Below are 16,049 nucleotides of genomic sequence, written 5' to 3' on the forward strand. Positions count from 1 at the left end.
ATTATGTAAGTGGCTTGTTATGATGCTTAAAGTACTAAAATGCATGTCTACACATAGTCCACATATTTACTACAGTTTAGATAAAGGGATAATAAGAATACAAACAATCCATTTAAAGAAATATTTTTCATTATTTAAACTGTAATATAAACAGATGTTGTCATTGGATCAGGGAATAATTATTCCGCTAGGTCATAATTTGAATAGTTAACATATAACTTAATTCTAAAAGTAAACACAGTTACTCAGCATTGGCTCAGTGCATCCTTGAGTCTGAAATCACAAAGCCTCCATAATTATGTTTACCTCTCTCTTCTGGGTTAACAGATTCCCCCATGGCTAATCAACCCAGCAGCTTGACACCTCACCTGCTTGACACTACCAAAACTGTAAGAAACAGAGGTTCGTGCACCCACTTAACGAAAGTCTCACACACACACACATACACACACACACACACACACAGACACAGTGGAGTCTCAAACTGTTAAGAGCAGCTGCTGGCTCAGAGCTGCTCGGAAAACTTTCCCAAAGAAATTTAGTGTCATTATTTCTATGTCTTAGGTAGATTTCGAAGAATATTTTAAAGAACAATTCTCAGAAGCTTTATACATACCAGCTAAGATATCTGTATAGCTCCTATAATAAAATACTGCCAGTGCAAATAAATCTACTAAGCCATTCAAGATTTAGTATGCCGATGCTGCTATTTTTACTTCCTCTCTTCTGGGAAGGCTTTTCACTAGATGTTGGAGCATGGCTATGGGGATTAGTGATCATTCAGCTACAAGAGCATTAGTGAGATCAGACACTGATGTTGTAAGAGTGAGGAGGTCTGGGGTTCAGTTGGTGTTCCAGTTCATCCCAAAGGTATTGAGTGGGGTTGAGCCAGAGTCAGGGCTCTGTGCAGGACACTCCAGTTCTTCCACTCCTTAATACCTTAACACACCATGTCTTCATGGAGCTCAGGGGCTTTGTGGCTTTCTGGAACATGTTTGTGCTTTATAGTTAAAGTGAAGGGAAATTGTATTGCTTCACACAAAGACATCTTAGATAATTGTTTTCCTCTAACTCTGTGGCAACAGTTTAGGGAAGAACAACACATGGGTGTGAGGGTTAGGCGTTCACAAACCTTTGGCCATGTTGTGTAATTGCCAATGTCAGTTTTGGTTGACAGGTTTTCAAAGTCGTTCCAAACACACAATTGACACTACCTTCGCATGGACCTTTTTCTATGTAGCTGTGACTTGAGCTGGTGACTGAAACCATCTGACACCACCTATTAATATTCACAACATGGTGCAAAAAGGTTTTTGAAGAGCAGCATTATTAGTGGTACAGAACCCTCATTAGTGGAGCTCTTGTGGCTTTACAACACATTCCTAGAAACGAAACTATTAAACCCACTCATCCACAGCTTATCCTACACAGGGAACCTGGAGTTTATCCTGGGGACTTGGGGTTCACCCTGGACAGAGTGCCAACCCATCTATCACAGTGCACAATCACACACTACAGACAATTTAGAGGTTTATTATTATCCTACCATGCATGTCTTTGGACTGAGGGAGGGAACCTGGAGTACCCAGAGGAAACCCCTGAAGCACTGGAAGAACATGCAAACTCTAAACAAACAGGGCCGAGGCAGGAATTGAACCCTCTAACTCGGGAACAATTAGGAAAATAATCTTCAACCTTAACATTTCCTTTCCCCTTAATTACAGTAAAAAAAAGTTAGGAAAACCGTTTTATTTTGTGAAATCCTAAATAACTAGGGGAATTAGAGGTTTCCCTCTCAGAGTCAGTATCTGTAATATCCTGAGATTTATTTACTACATTAGCACCAATTTGGGACACAAATGGGGTTTTCTTTGTTTTGACCTTTCTTTTAAAAGGCACACACTAACTACTCGAACACACTCTAAAGCCCTGTACTGAAAAAGAGCTACTGTATAACACATACTATAAAGACTGAAAGCAGATATTCCCAGATGTTTTAAGCCATCCTTCTCTTTCACGCCATCTGTCTCACATACTCCATCTCTCATTTCACCTTCTTTCCTTCCCTTTTTATTTCTTTTATTCTTGCTTCTTTATACCTTTTCACAATCTTTACCTGTTTCTCACTTTTTTTGCTCTGCATTCATCAATTCCACTCTCATCTCCTCTGCACAACCTCCTCTCTTTTACCGCTTTTCTCTGTCCATCTCTGTCATGTTCTCTCTCACTGCCTTTCTCCTTTTCTCATTGTTCTATTTCAATCTCCTTTTCTCGCCACCCATCATATCTCTTTCCTTCCATTTTTCACTGTTCGCTGGTCATTTTTCACTGCTCTCCCACTATCACTTCTTAACCTCCCCTTTCACCTTCCTTTTTTCTTTCCCTTTCACCTCTACCCATTTCACTTTTCATATTTTATCTCTGCTTTTCAATTTTACTCTTGTTGAATGTGTTAAGGCTGATTTATACCCGCTGTTATCTACACATACATAAGATGGATGAGAACTGATGAGAAGAGGACACTTTCAGTAGTGTTAGAATTAAAGCCAAATAATGAAGGAATAGAAATGAATGCAGCCTGTGATGGACTGGTTTCTCACCCTGGGTCAGTTCCTGCCTCCTGGACAGTGTCTCTGGGATTTGACTCCCTAATCTACCATGACTCTGACCAGAATAAAGCTGTTACTGAAGATGAATGAGTGACCGGAAGAGGATGCTGCCTGTCTGAATTGGTGAATATAAACCAGCTTTTGCACAGTAAATTCATTGGACTCTCCTGGGACAAACAGCTGGTCTTGCATTGGCATTAAAAGAGAATAAATGAGCTGAACTTGAACAGCCTGAACCCTTTGACTTGACCCATATTAAGAGCTTGGTAAGTGTTTTAATGCAAGGTTGAATGACTGGACTATGGATTGATTGTTCCACAACTTTACAACAGACCAAAGGCTTCATTTATTTATTATTCAATTATTCACAAGCATAGTTTTGTGCGTGAAACATGTGTATGCATGTTTCTGCTCACTGAATGGGATTTATTGATGCATTTTTTATGTGAAGATGTGTGTGTATTTTCTGTCCCTGTCCTTCTGTACAAAATAAAAATAGATCTTCTATGACTACACAGAGCGTCTGTATCACTTACTGTCAATCATATCAGCATAACCGAGAGAGTAATTACTGATTTTGGTGCTTACAAGAGGCAGACAAAGATGAAATGTACAGTAACTGCACATTTAAGGATTGATTGGGATTATGGGATTAGATCTATTTTACAGAGAAACCGGAGACCGTACTGGCATTTCCCAACCATCTACCAGCTGAATAATGATGACATATCTTACCATTATTCATATTGCTGACACTGAAATACAATACACTTTCAAAATCATCAGCAGAAAAGACAGCAACATGTTCATGCAATCGCAGAGGTTCTAAATGTAACTGGGGAATAGAATGCAAACAAAAACTCATAATATAATCAGCCAATCTTTTAGCAGGAGCACATTGCAAAAAAGCATGCAGATACAGGTCAAGTGCTTCAGTTAATGATGACCTCTGTGACTATGGCTTTCAGATACTGCAGTTGTCTTGTTCACCTGTTCATTGTCTTTTTCCAGTCTTATGGACCAAACGGTCAAGTTTGGGTGAGTCTGTGCCCATGATAGCCTCAGATTCTTGATTTTGGCTGACAGGAGTGACACCTGATGTCGTCTTCTGCAGTTGTAGCTCATCCATCTCAAGGTTTCATGTGTTCTGTGATGCTTTTTTCATCACCATGGTTGTAAAGAGTTCTGATTGTAAAGATTATTTGAGTTAATATAGACTTCCTGTCTGCTCAGCCCAGTCTAGTCATTCTCCTCTTTCTCATCTCTCTGCTTTTTGCACCATTGTGTTTAAACTCTAGAGACTGTTATGTGTGAAACCCTGGTACTAACACCCATGCCACATTTAACATCACAAAGATTTGCAGTTTTTTTAATCTGATGTTTGATGTGAACATTAATCTGCTTTTGTTTGCATTATGCTGTGGCCGCCTGATTGGCTGATTAGATAACTGGATGAATTTACATGTGCATTTGTTGTATAAGTGGAAGGTGAGTATATATTTTTATATTCTATCTATTTTTATACTACATGTTAAGGGAAACTGTTTACCATATATGGTTATCTAAAGACATTTCTTTTCAAATTTGCATGGCAGTGTTTTTGTGCAAGTCCTCCTGAGAAGTGCAGAATTACAAGCTGGGAAGTTATAATTACGATGTCAGGTGTGTTCAAGTCATTTTAGTCAACACAAGTGGGATGTACTTGTAATTAACTACAAAAAAATACAGCACGGCTATTAGAAAATTTAGAACAAAGAATGCTTTTTGCTTTCTTTTTAATGGTTTTTAATCAATTTAGGAAGCCATGGTAAACATTATTGCTTCATATTATACTGTAATCAAACCATTTCTCTCCGATTGGTGCTTAAATGTTAACCAGTTTACTTGTATTTCTTGCTGTATAAACCAAACCATAATATCTGAAAATAACTAAAATCGGATTTGTAAAACGACTAAATGTTCAATTTCAACAAATTAACCATTAGCTACAGATGTTGTATCTGTTAATTCCACCCTGTTTTCTGACTGGCACGCCTTCACATCGGGAAACTCTGAGCTCAAAGAAAATCCATAGTTTCCCTACTCGTAATTATGACTTTGTGGTGACTTTCATCTCGTAAATACGTTCTTTCAATTCTTTCTGACATGTGAACGCACCATAAGAGCACATCAATTAAGAATGTGTAGGATTCATCAATGGCCACTGATGGTCACGTGTGATAAATAACAATTTTCTTCCTCATATGGTCGGCTCCTTCACACAATTTTAGTACTTGTTTTATGCACACTTTGATAAACGAGAGCCCAGATGTCTGCCATCCAGCAGCTTGAAGAGCTGTTTAATGAGGGCTGGGTGATCTGTAGACTATATCAGGTGAATAACTGCTTCCCTCTAGAATGAAACTACAGACAAGAGTCTGTCAGCCCAAATTCCAATGCCGGGAGAGTTCGCGCTGCTATTATCATAAGAGATGAGTGAAATTCTCTCCCTGCCGTTAACCAGCGCTTTTGAGTACTCAGTTTTCTCCTGCTCTTACTCCTTCTACTGATAAGATTAGGCCATAAGATTGTGCCTATTATTGTTGTAGTCTGACTTATTTTTATATAACACTCTGCTCCAGATAAAAAAATAATTCTAAACAATACAACAAACTGTGTTATTTACTCTATTTCTATTTAATCTACTGCTTAATCAATATCTCCCACTTTTTTTTTTGTTTAAAGCTGAGTGCAAAATACAGGACATCTCAAAATTGCTGACCCTTTCAGACTACACAGCTTTAGTTTCTTACAACCTTTCATCTGAAGAGACTGCCTTATCTCTCAGATTCTGCTTTTCACAAAAATGAAATGCGATGGTTGTCTACAGGGTGACTTTCACTATTTTGTATCAAAACAAGAGAAAACAAAATGTGGTGGGAATATTGGTTGGGGAGTCGCAGGCGGCATATAGTGAAAAGAAATGTAACTATTTTTACACCTTGTGCTGCGAGGAAAGATGTTCTCTTGACACGCCAACACAATAACTTCTTATAGAAGCAATATTACTGTGCTTACATTTTGGCCTCGTCCTGCTAAACAGAGAGAGGGATGATAAAGATTGTATATCATTGTATTTGACTTCCTCTCAGACTCTCATCGGCTTTTTCCTCAATACTGTACTTCTTCGCTGCAACTAGGGGTTCACACTCCATGAAAAAAAATGCTTGAAAATATCAGAGCCTCTGGGATTGCTCGCAGACAGAGAAAATCGCATTGCTGAACAATGCACACTACATGAGCGGTCACTGCAGGAATGCAGTGAGTAGTGACTGTAGGAAATCAGGGTAAAAATTGTAGTGTGCACTAAGCTTAAACCTGCTCCATCACCCCCCTACTCTCTCTCTCTCTCTCTCTCTCTCTCTTTCCCTCTATCTTCTCTTCTTATCTCTTCGGCCTCTCTAATCATCTATCTCTCTTCCGCTCCATCATTCTCTTTTCAATCATCCATTTATCACAGCTTATGTCTAGGTGGGAGCTCTTTGAGAGCTCTAAACAAATGGAGTACATAAAAGTGAGCAGTGATCCACGCTCACATCAAATCCAATTTGTCATAAAAGATGACCATAAGATATACTATATAGCACTAGACATCATGTAGGCTAAGGTCACCTTACACTCCTTGGCTCATCTCGCTCATCAATTTATGCTGTCCTTTCTCTGTGAAAGGAAAATTGACAGAGACAGAAATTCAGGGAAGATGGAGAATAAGCACTACATGTTGAGACAGTATTGGCATTCTTGTGCAGTTTTAGCTCTCTTTTTATTTTTTTACTATAATCATACAGAATATTAATTGTACATGAGATATAATTAATGTTTTATATCGATTGTCCATACATTATTCACTTAACTCTAGGAATCACTTTATCCAGTTTAGGCTCACGGTGGATCCTTACAGAAGTGGAAAAGTGGGAATGCTCCCCGAACCAGCATCTCACCAGTTCATCTCCACTGGAACACTTGTTCAAACTGTTACTCACTTTAAGGACAATTTAATGTAGCTGTTTCACATGGCATGTTTTTTAAAATAAGAAAGGCACGGGTGCCTGTTATTAAGGCATATATCTGTGTGTCTTTTGGATTATCTGTTGAATATGGTGGTATGACCACCTGTTCAATTCCCAGTCTTTGCCCCATAAATTAGACCATAATAAAGCTTTTCCAAAATCAGATCAATAACATTAGTAGTGTCTGCCGAACTAGCCAGCTAAATATCACTGAAATAGGGAGTGAAAGCTAGCTAGCTACACCCATAAATAAACAAAAAGAAATTGTGAAATGAAAACAAATAATCAAATATAACTAAACAATATGAATTATTAATAATACAAGCTATACTAGTGGGGTTAACACGTATCGATTTGTCTAGTGAGCACTAATGCAGCTCCAAGCAACTCTGACTGACACCAATATGTATAAATCTGAGATGTCAGTCATGTGCATTAAAGTTTCAATGATTCACAGTTGGTTATATTCAGGCCCTTTGAGAGGTCTTCAAATCATCATGTCACTGTGTAGCTGTGTCGTCTTCAATGCTGCTGATAATGGCTGAAAGTAGAGTAAAACATTGCTGTCCAGATCACACTTACTGAAGACAGCTTATACCGAAGTGTCTTTTCATTATTCAATGGACAGCTTCACTTGACTATAGATTTAAAGCTAAAAAACTAAAATCCAAGAATGGTTAATAATATACCAATCAGCCATAAGATAACCTGTCTGATATTCTGTAGGTTCCCCTTGTGTCTCTGAAACAGCCCTGACCTGTCAAGGCATGGACTCCACAAGCCCTCTGAAGGTGTGCTGTGGTATCTAACACCAATATGTTAGCAGCAGATCCTTTAAGTCCTGCAAGTAAGCTGGAGCCTCCAGGGATCAAACTTGTTTGTCCAGCACAACCCACAGATGGATTGAGATCTGGGAAATTTGGAAGCCAATTCTTCTTTGAACTCTTTGTCATGTTTATCAAGCCATTCCTAAATACTTTTTTGCAGTGTGGCAGGGAGCATTATCCTGCTTTAATGCACTGTGTCTTCTGACACCTTTTTTTATCTTAGTCAGCATCAGTTGTATTACAGCAACTCTTCTATGGGACTGATACAGACAGACTCGTCTTCACTCCGTTCACACATGAGTGAGCCTTGAGTGCTCATGACCCTGTTACTGGTTCAATGGCTGTCCTTCCTTGGGTCATTTTCGGCAGGTACTAACCACTGTATACTGGAAAAACTACGCAAGACCTGCTTTTTTTTGAAGATGCTCTGACCCAGACATCTAGACATCACAATTGGCCCTTGTCAGATTCTCTCACATCCTTACACTTGTCCATTTTTCCTACTTCCATCACACCATCTTTGTACTATGGTCACTTGCTATCTAATATATCCACCCTGTGTCAGATGCCATTATAATGAGCTAATCAATATTATTTCCAAACAATGACAATGAAAATGACTTGATTAATTTTACATGGGTGAAAATACGATATAATTCTGCATATTGAAGGTGATTTAACTGCTTTGGAAAAGCAGTGGCGTGCAAAAATAATGTAATCTATAGTGAAATCTATAGAAGTTATTCGCTTGAGTAAACATTATATGCTTTTAATTGAACTACACACCTGAACTACAGAAACAATTGTGTTAACAAACTGATAAGAATAAATCCTAAGAGAGTCATTCATAAAACCGGAACCAGCAATAACAAGATGATATGAATTACATAGTATCATGTATAAAAATATCTTTAGGATCATGGAAAAATATGTTTACATCATAAATTGATCAAGTAGCATACTGTTCGCTAAAACTAATACATACATGGTTTATTTATAACATGATATATAACTAACAGCAAGAGCAAAGTCAATACAAATCTAATCTGAAATCCAATCACAAAAATAAACATTTATTATAATTTAATTTTATATACATGTCGTGGTTATGCCGGAATCAACACTGAACTGCGTTATCCATCAGCCCCATCATGTCACATCAAGAGCCTTGCTCGTATTCCCCCTGTTTTTACTTTATGGTTTACTTGGTTGTTTGTGTTACACTGCTTCAATAAAATCTACACTTGACAATCTCCACTGCTTCTGATAATTTGTAGTGCCAAATATTAACAACATTAACAATCGAACCTCAGACCGCTTTAATGAGAAAGTAAAATGTATTAAACAGTAATAAACTTTAAACTCACCTAGTCAGCCTGTCTGAATAAAATTTTTATTGCTCTAAATGAATTCAATAGGGCGTATCTGGAATGCTGCCACCACCAGGAAGATGATAGTGTTCTGGTATTCCAAACTACTGAATATTCTGACCTGACACCTTTTTTCTACATATACAGTGACTTACTTTTGGTGACAGATCCCCTGCTTGACCTGAAAATTGTAGGTGGGGAAGTGTGACTGACCACCTTGCTGTCGCTTTGGAGAAAATGTTTTGCCTTGACTAATTAAGCATTCACATTAGCATATAAGTTATTCTGTGTTCACTGTTTCAAGCACTCAGACCGGTGTTACCATAATAGCAAATGTTTTATCTTTCTAAAACCTTAAATCAAGGAATTTTACCGGAATTTCCATTTTATGAACAAATTTGTTAGATATGCTAACAAGTACAAGTACAATACATTTTAAAAAAAACCACCCAGTTTGTATGTGGGTTTATTGTGTTTATCACTCATTCATCCAGAACAGCAGGCAGGATAAAGAAGTGTACTTTCATTCTGAGTGGATAGAGCAGGATATGTCTCATTAGGACTATTTCCATCTATTCATTAGATCTAATGTAGATTCCAAAAGTACTGTTTATATTTACTCTAAACATTGAAATCCAATTCAAATATTTGTTTACACATCAATTGCATATACACCTAATATAACTTCTGGCCAGGCATGACTATTTTTCCCCTGTTTACCGGATTATTCCAGATCTACACCAGCCCCTTCAGTCACCACAATTTGGATCAATCTCACTTGATCAGTTTAGGTGTTTAAATAAAGGATGAACCTGATGAAGCTATCAGTCTGATTCCAAACAGATTACTTGGTTGCATTTAAACTGATGTGAAACGGCTACAGTTTGTGTATTTGTGTATGTGTGTGTGTGTGTTCGCATATTCATGTGACACAAAGTGGTACTTCAACACCAAAAAATAGCATAAATGCCACTGTAAAACAGTTTAGCTATAAACGCAGACCCATACGAGAATCTCTCTCTCTCTCTCTCTCTCTCTCTCTCTCTCAATGGACTATAGCCTGCCAGCAGCCAGGTGTTCATTCAATTAGCGCTCTGTGGGAAACAAACGACTCCCTACAAAGGATTCAGGCTGACCTTTCAGTTTCACTTCAATTACTGAGAACTGAAAGTAGAATATACATTTGAAGCAGCACATGAGGGCTTTATATTATAATACTGTATAATCCACCCATAATTGCTTTTACATGGCTCTAATCCACATGGCATGCCGCTTGCTAAATTCTTGCGATATGTGTGAACGGCTTGATAGAGGCAACATTACCCACTGTGCCGTCCGTAAAAGTATTTTATATATAAAAAAATAAATCAATAATACCTTCTTCTAATACAGGGGGAAAAAACACTCTGATTTGTCTAAATCTCCAAATTATTTATTGTCAGACCATTCTGGCACACATACAGGATACAGACTAGTGCACTAATGGTTATTGTGGTATATAACCATAGGCAGAGCTTTTCCCTGTGAATTACAGGACTTAGCACCTAGATTATCCTCTCTGTGAGTAATGAAATATTCTTACGCATTTCACACATTTTAAATAGAGTATAAGACATTCTCCAAAAACAAAGAGAGGAGAGAGAGATGTAAATAGTGTATGTGTGTGTGAGAGAGAGAGAGCAAGCGAGGAAGGAAGGAAGGGAGGGAGGGAGGGATGGATTGTTTCATTAATGATTTTAATGAAAATAAGAGTGTATCCATTTAGATTTCTTTAATCTGTTAAGTTATATAGCTTCAGCAGCTGCTTTACAGAGTTGAGTGTCAGCTGTGGAAAGAGAGGTTGTTCTTTCAGTGACTCCCTTAACGAGAGAGGGAGAGAGAGAGAGAGAGAAAGAGAGAGAATGATATAGCTGGAGGAGTAAGTAAACTTCACAGAGTAGAAAAGGAAAGCCATGAGTCCATGACGGACCCGTTTGCTGTCAAGTTGTTCTGTTTTGTTGACTGTGGACTGAATAAACGTGAGCCTGGAGCTTTTCTAAAATTCTACCTTCCTTACCGACTAATCTTCCACACCCTAATGCACCGTGTTCTATATATGTACATCAAGAGTGTAATGCCAAATTAGTCAGTTATATGTACAAACCCGAGCTTAAGGCAAATGTTTTTGGTACACAAACATTACAAGACTTCAGGTTTGAGAAAAGTAGCCGCTTGTCAATCATATGTGAAGGAAATAACTTGTGCTCTCCTCAGGCATTAATTAAATTAATTGCACTAGGAAACTGAATTGAGGAAAGGAAAGCAAAAAGAAAGAAGCACAAATTTAGGAACGGAACAAGGGAGCACCAACCAAGTGATGCAAAGTGGAGAAAGAAAAGTAAGAAAATAAAACACTTACCATTGAGTCATTGAGCTAAAAGTTTCATTACGCTGCTTAAATATGGATGAGAATTCTGACTGCATTGTAAATGAGAGAATGAGCGAAGCCATCCTCAATGGGCAGAGTATCACACACACACACACACCAGGAACTTGTTTAGTATACATGAGGATACACACTGCCACAGCTAGGGTGGTAGGATTTTCTTTAATATGAACAATATCACATCCAGCAACATCTGCTGAGTAAATCAGTTCTGTTTGTGCATCCTGAGTATCAGTGCTGTGTTTTGTGTGAGGTGCTGAAAAAGGTTGACAGTGGTACATTTGATACGCATTAGTTTGTTTGTTTGTTTGTTTATTTATTTATTTATTTATTTATTTATTTATTTATTAGTCATTATGTCATTTTTTAAATAGATGCCCTTAAATCCCAGGACATCATTAGCATTTCTTTAACAATAATAATTAGGTTTTGTGTCATTCAAACCTGCAAGCATAAAACAGTATTTCACTCGGATTCACACATACACATCTCAAACTCCCTGGTTTACTGCCGGCTTATACCTGTCTGCTAGTACAGTGCATACTGACTGAACCAACCAGCATTAGTTTCATCACTAATGCTCCATATCACTAATGCTCTCATTTCTAGATATCTGTCCTATTTTTACTCATTAGATTTAGACTTTCTTTCTTGATTACTTCGCTCCACTACGGTGTTGAGTGACGTGTGTCAGTGTGTTTGTCCTAGCTTCTGTTTAAACATGGGTCCATTCTGAGGAATTATACTCGAGCCCTCATGTCCGTGAATTTTCCACATCAATCCTTATGAGGGTAATTGCTGTTAAATTTCCACATTAGTAAAGTGAAGTGATAAAAGGAGGTCAGGTTCTAGCCTTGAAATATCCCCAAACCAGACATAATGCACAATAATATTTTCCGGTGGGTATGTAGGCTTTTCCTTCCTGTGTTTACTGGTGATATGTACAGCCAAAAAAGTTAAAACTATTTAGACTGTTCATAACAGATGATTGAAATCATAGGTTAAAGGATGCTTGGCACTGAATGCTGCATTGTGTGAGTTGCTCTTATGAAAGGCTTCTTTCATCTAATTAGCCAAATAGTTTGTTGTTGTGTAGGTGGCATCTGATTATTCAATTTTGAAACGTGACACCCACAAGAATCAACTACATTGTACAAGCCTGAAACTGTGATTTTTCTTGGCCTTTCTCATTATCCTCCTCACTAACAAGGCAGCTTGCTTAAGCATTCCTATTAAAAATGTGAACCTTTCTTTTTTTTTTTTTTGCTGATTGTGAGATTTATAACTGCTCTATCCATTATCAATTTGTACACCATTAAATTTTGGGTTATAATCTTTGATACTAGTCACTACACAAGCTAACACAAGCTAAAGCTTCTTTATCCCAGATGGTTCTCATAACACAAACAGATGGAAAGACAAGAACAAGAATGACAGACAACGAGAGAGACATGAAGAGCAAGAGAGAGAGTGGAGAGACAGAGAGAGAGAGAGAGAGAGAGAGACATAATATTGAACTGTGTGACTGAATATAATCCTGATAATACATAATCATGAGCTCAAAAGCTCTCAACGCTTTGATAATGAGGCTACTCAGCTCCACTCAGAGCATATGCATTAGTATAAACACACACACAACACAAATAACATGATCTGAGACAGAGAGACAGACAAGTGGAGGTAATAAGTTCCACTGATATGAGTCAGGATGAGACAAAAGCCGATCTCAGTCTCTGTATTCCCGGCCTCTGGAGAGCACAGAGACAGGAATTGGTTATCGCTGTTGAGATGGCACAAGTGCACCCACACACACATGCGCACATGTATTGCTATATCTCTCAGGGGATTGATTGTTCTCATAAGCACAGGAATGTGCTAAATTGACTTGAGAGCTTATTTTTTTTGGGTGGTCTAAAAGGTTAGTGCCAAGTGAAGCAAAATGACTCGTGTTGTTTTTTGCTAGCACAAAAGGTCAGTTCTAATAAAGCAGGTGTGGTCTTGTCAATCTTTGGTACTTGTCAATCCCAATAAAAAAAATGATGTGGCCTGTGTGCCTGAGCCACAAAATCTGTCTATCTATCTATCTATCTATCTATCTATCTATCTATCTATCTATCTATCTATCTATCTATCTATCTATCTATCTATCTATCTATCTATCTATCTATCTATCTATCTATCTATACACCGATCCGGCATATCATAATGACCACTGACAGGTGAAGTGAATAACACTGATGATCTCCTCATCATGGCAATATCTCTGTAGATAACTGACAATAATGTAAAAGAAAAGTGTGTAAGTGTGTTAACAAGAAGATGTGTTTATTTGTAAAATGTGTTCGGTGAATCGTGATGTCAGTCAATTGGGGAGATTTATATATTCCAGACTTTTATGAATCCCAAGGCAAAGGTAAAATGAGTAGAAAGAAAGAAAGAAGGACGGAAGGACGGACGGATGGACGGACTTAGAAATGTGGTCAAATGTACAATGTATGTGTAGAAGTCTGTGTAGGTGGGATAGCCAGCTTTCACTTTGGGACTGCTTACAATGTTTTGGGATATTCCTAAGATGCTCTGCATTGCTGGTGGACAGAATATGATCCCCATAAAGAGCTGAATACAACCTGAGTCTGTGCTAGGGTGTTCTGATGTATGATATTCTCAAAAGGCACATCGTTACTATAAAAGATATACAAACAACATGGAAAAAAGAGAGAAGTGATGTGTAGGAAAAAAAATGGCGGGGAATAAGAGAGAAAAAGCTAGTGAGTACAAAAATAGGTTCAAAGAGAGAAAAATGAGTGAGAGGGAAAAAAAAGTAAAAAGTAAAAAGAAAAGAATGCACCTTGGTGGTGGTGTGTGTGTGTGTGTGTGTGAGAAAGAGAGAGAGAGAGAGAGAGAGAGAGAGAGAGACATGGAGGAAGGGAGGCAGGGAGGGAGAGGAGAAGGAGGGAGCGAAGCAAGGGAAGATGAATAGGCAAGTGAAAGCATCAGAGATTCTGAGAGACAGACATAGTGTCTCTGCGTGTGAGTGAGAATGTCACAGATGGAGGAATCCTGTGACAATGCATAGACAGAAAGTGATGAAGGAGCAGATGATGATGATAAATATGCAGCTGCATACAATAACCACTCATTTATCCACATCTTCAGAACCACAGCCACATCTTGAGATCAAATCATCTTGAGAACAGTTCCAGCCACTTTCCATCATGGGTCCACTATACACGTCTTAATGCAGTTTAATTCTTACACACAAAACTGTGACATAAATATTCCTGCAGCAGTGTATAGAATAAGACAAACGCATCAGACTCTGGCAGCATGTCGAACAACATAACCATATTTGTATGGAATCTTTTCAGAATAAAAGCACAACACAGACTTAATCTTCCAGCCGTCCAACTGTGATCCTCTTAAACTCGGAATACATCATCATCTAAATAAATCATCTATACTGCTGCTATACTGTGTGTGCGAAAATAAAATAAAAAGCATTATCATACACTTGCAGTGTTGTGTCTGCTAGTTTTAACTGCTGTGTGAACACGGGACTGAGCGCAGGAGAACATGTGAGTCCTATTTTTAATACTTGAAACTGAGTAATGAGTTTAAGTCATGTGTGCTAGAACACATTAGGGCTTTTCATACTTGAAACACTTCCCCTGGGGGATTGTGATCTCTGGGTAAACAGAATCCTGGGTTATCTTGTTTCACGTTTCACACTGCTCATACTTTACCCGAGGTTAAATATGAATTCTGGCTATAAATAATCAAACGTTTCACACCATACATTCCTACACTCTGTCTTAACCTTCTTATTTACATATTTACACCATCAATAACTTTGATTGGATAAACTTTGATTTATTAAAATGTTGGCTTCTCTCATGCTTTCACATCAGTGAGGAAAAAGTCACCATGTAAATCCTCCTTGGCTGTTTAAAGCCTCCTGATGCGCAAAAGAAAAAGAAAAGAAAATGAAAGAAACAAACTTTTTTGGTTTCTGATTAGGTGTCTATTGCTAAGGTGTAACACTCAAACCCCACATTGTTTCATACTGTACATGTACATGACATCACAATGCAGCCTTAACACTGCAAAAGTAGAGCAGGCTTTCATAACCCTAGAAAGAAAGCCATGCTAACCCTGCTTCTAAATTACAAGTGTGAAATGTTTCTCTACCAGGGTTAAAATCACAGATTCTAATGATGATAACACCGGAGTTAAGCCCAGTGTGAAAAGCCCTAATGTGGAACACTGGACCTTTTTGCCTCTTTCTTCTATGTAGCAGAAAGGGCAAGACGATCAGATACCAGTGATGTTTAAATGTTAAACAAATTAGGAGCAAAAATGTAATAATGTCTGATTTGAGATGTAACCAATAAATGTGAAAGAAAGGGGGACTAAGTGTGAGAAGGAAGAAAGAAATGAACATTAGCATACATTTATACTTCTTAATCAGAAATGAATGTGACAAAAAATTTAGTCAGAATTCTGTGAATCCTGCAGAGTCCTGTGTCAATTTCTTGAGGAAAAAAGGAGAGATCTTACCAAAGGCTTCATTCTGATCAAAAGAGGGTAAGCTGAGGAAATGACCTACCTGAGGCAGTGTCCTTGTTAAAACCAGAGGAACAGTAAGACATTTTTTTTTTGTCTCGTTATACAGTAGGAATTTTATTTCATCTCAGGGTTTACTTGCAAAGATTATCTTGCATTAAAATATGATGCAAGGTTGCTGGAAGAGTTTATATTGACCTATAACA

At 37.9% G+C, this 16,049-nt stretch overlaps 1 protein-coding gene across 1 annotated transcript in view; it reads right to left on the reverse strand.

Annotated features, from left to right (window-relative positions):
- The window catches only part of LOC131370316 (thyrotropin-releasing hormone-degrading ectoenzyme-like), a 154,780-nt gene that overhangs the window by 92,205 nt on the left and 46,526 nt on the right, over positions 1 to 16,049 (reverse strand). The window lies entirely within an intron of this gene.

The sequence above is a fragment of the Hemibagrus wyckioides genome, linkage group LG19 (assembly GCF_019097595.1).
Source record: "Hemibagrus wyckioides isolate EC202008001 linkage group LG19, SWU_Hwy_1.0, whole genome shotgun sequence".
In the NCBI taxonomy this organism is placed as follows: Eukaryota; Metazoa; Chordata; class Actinopteri; order Siluriformes; family Bagridae; genus Hemibagrus; species Hemibagrus wyckioides.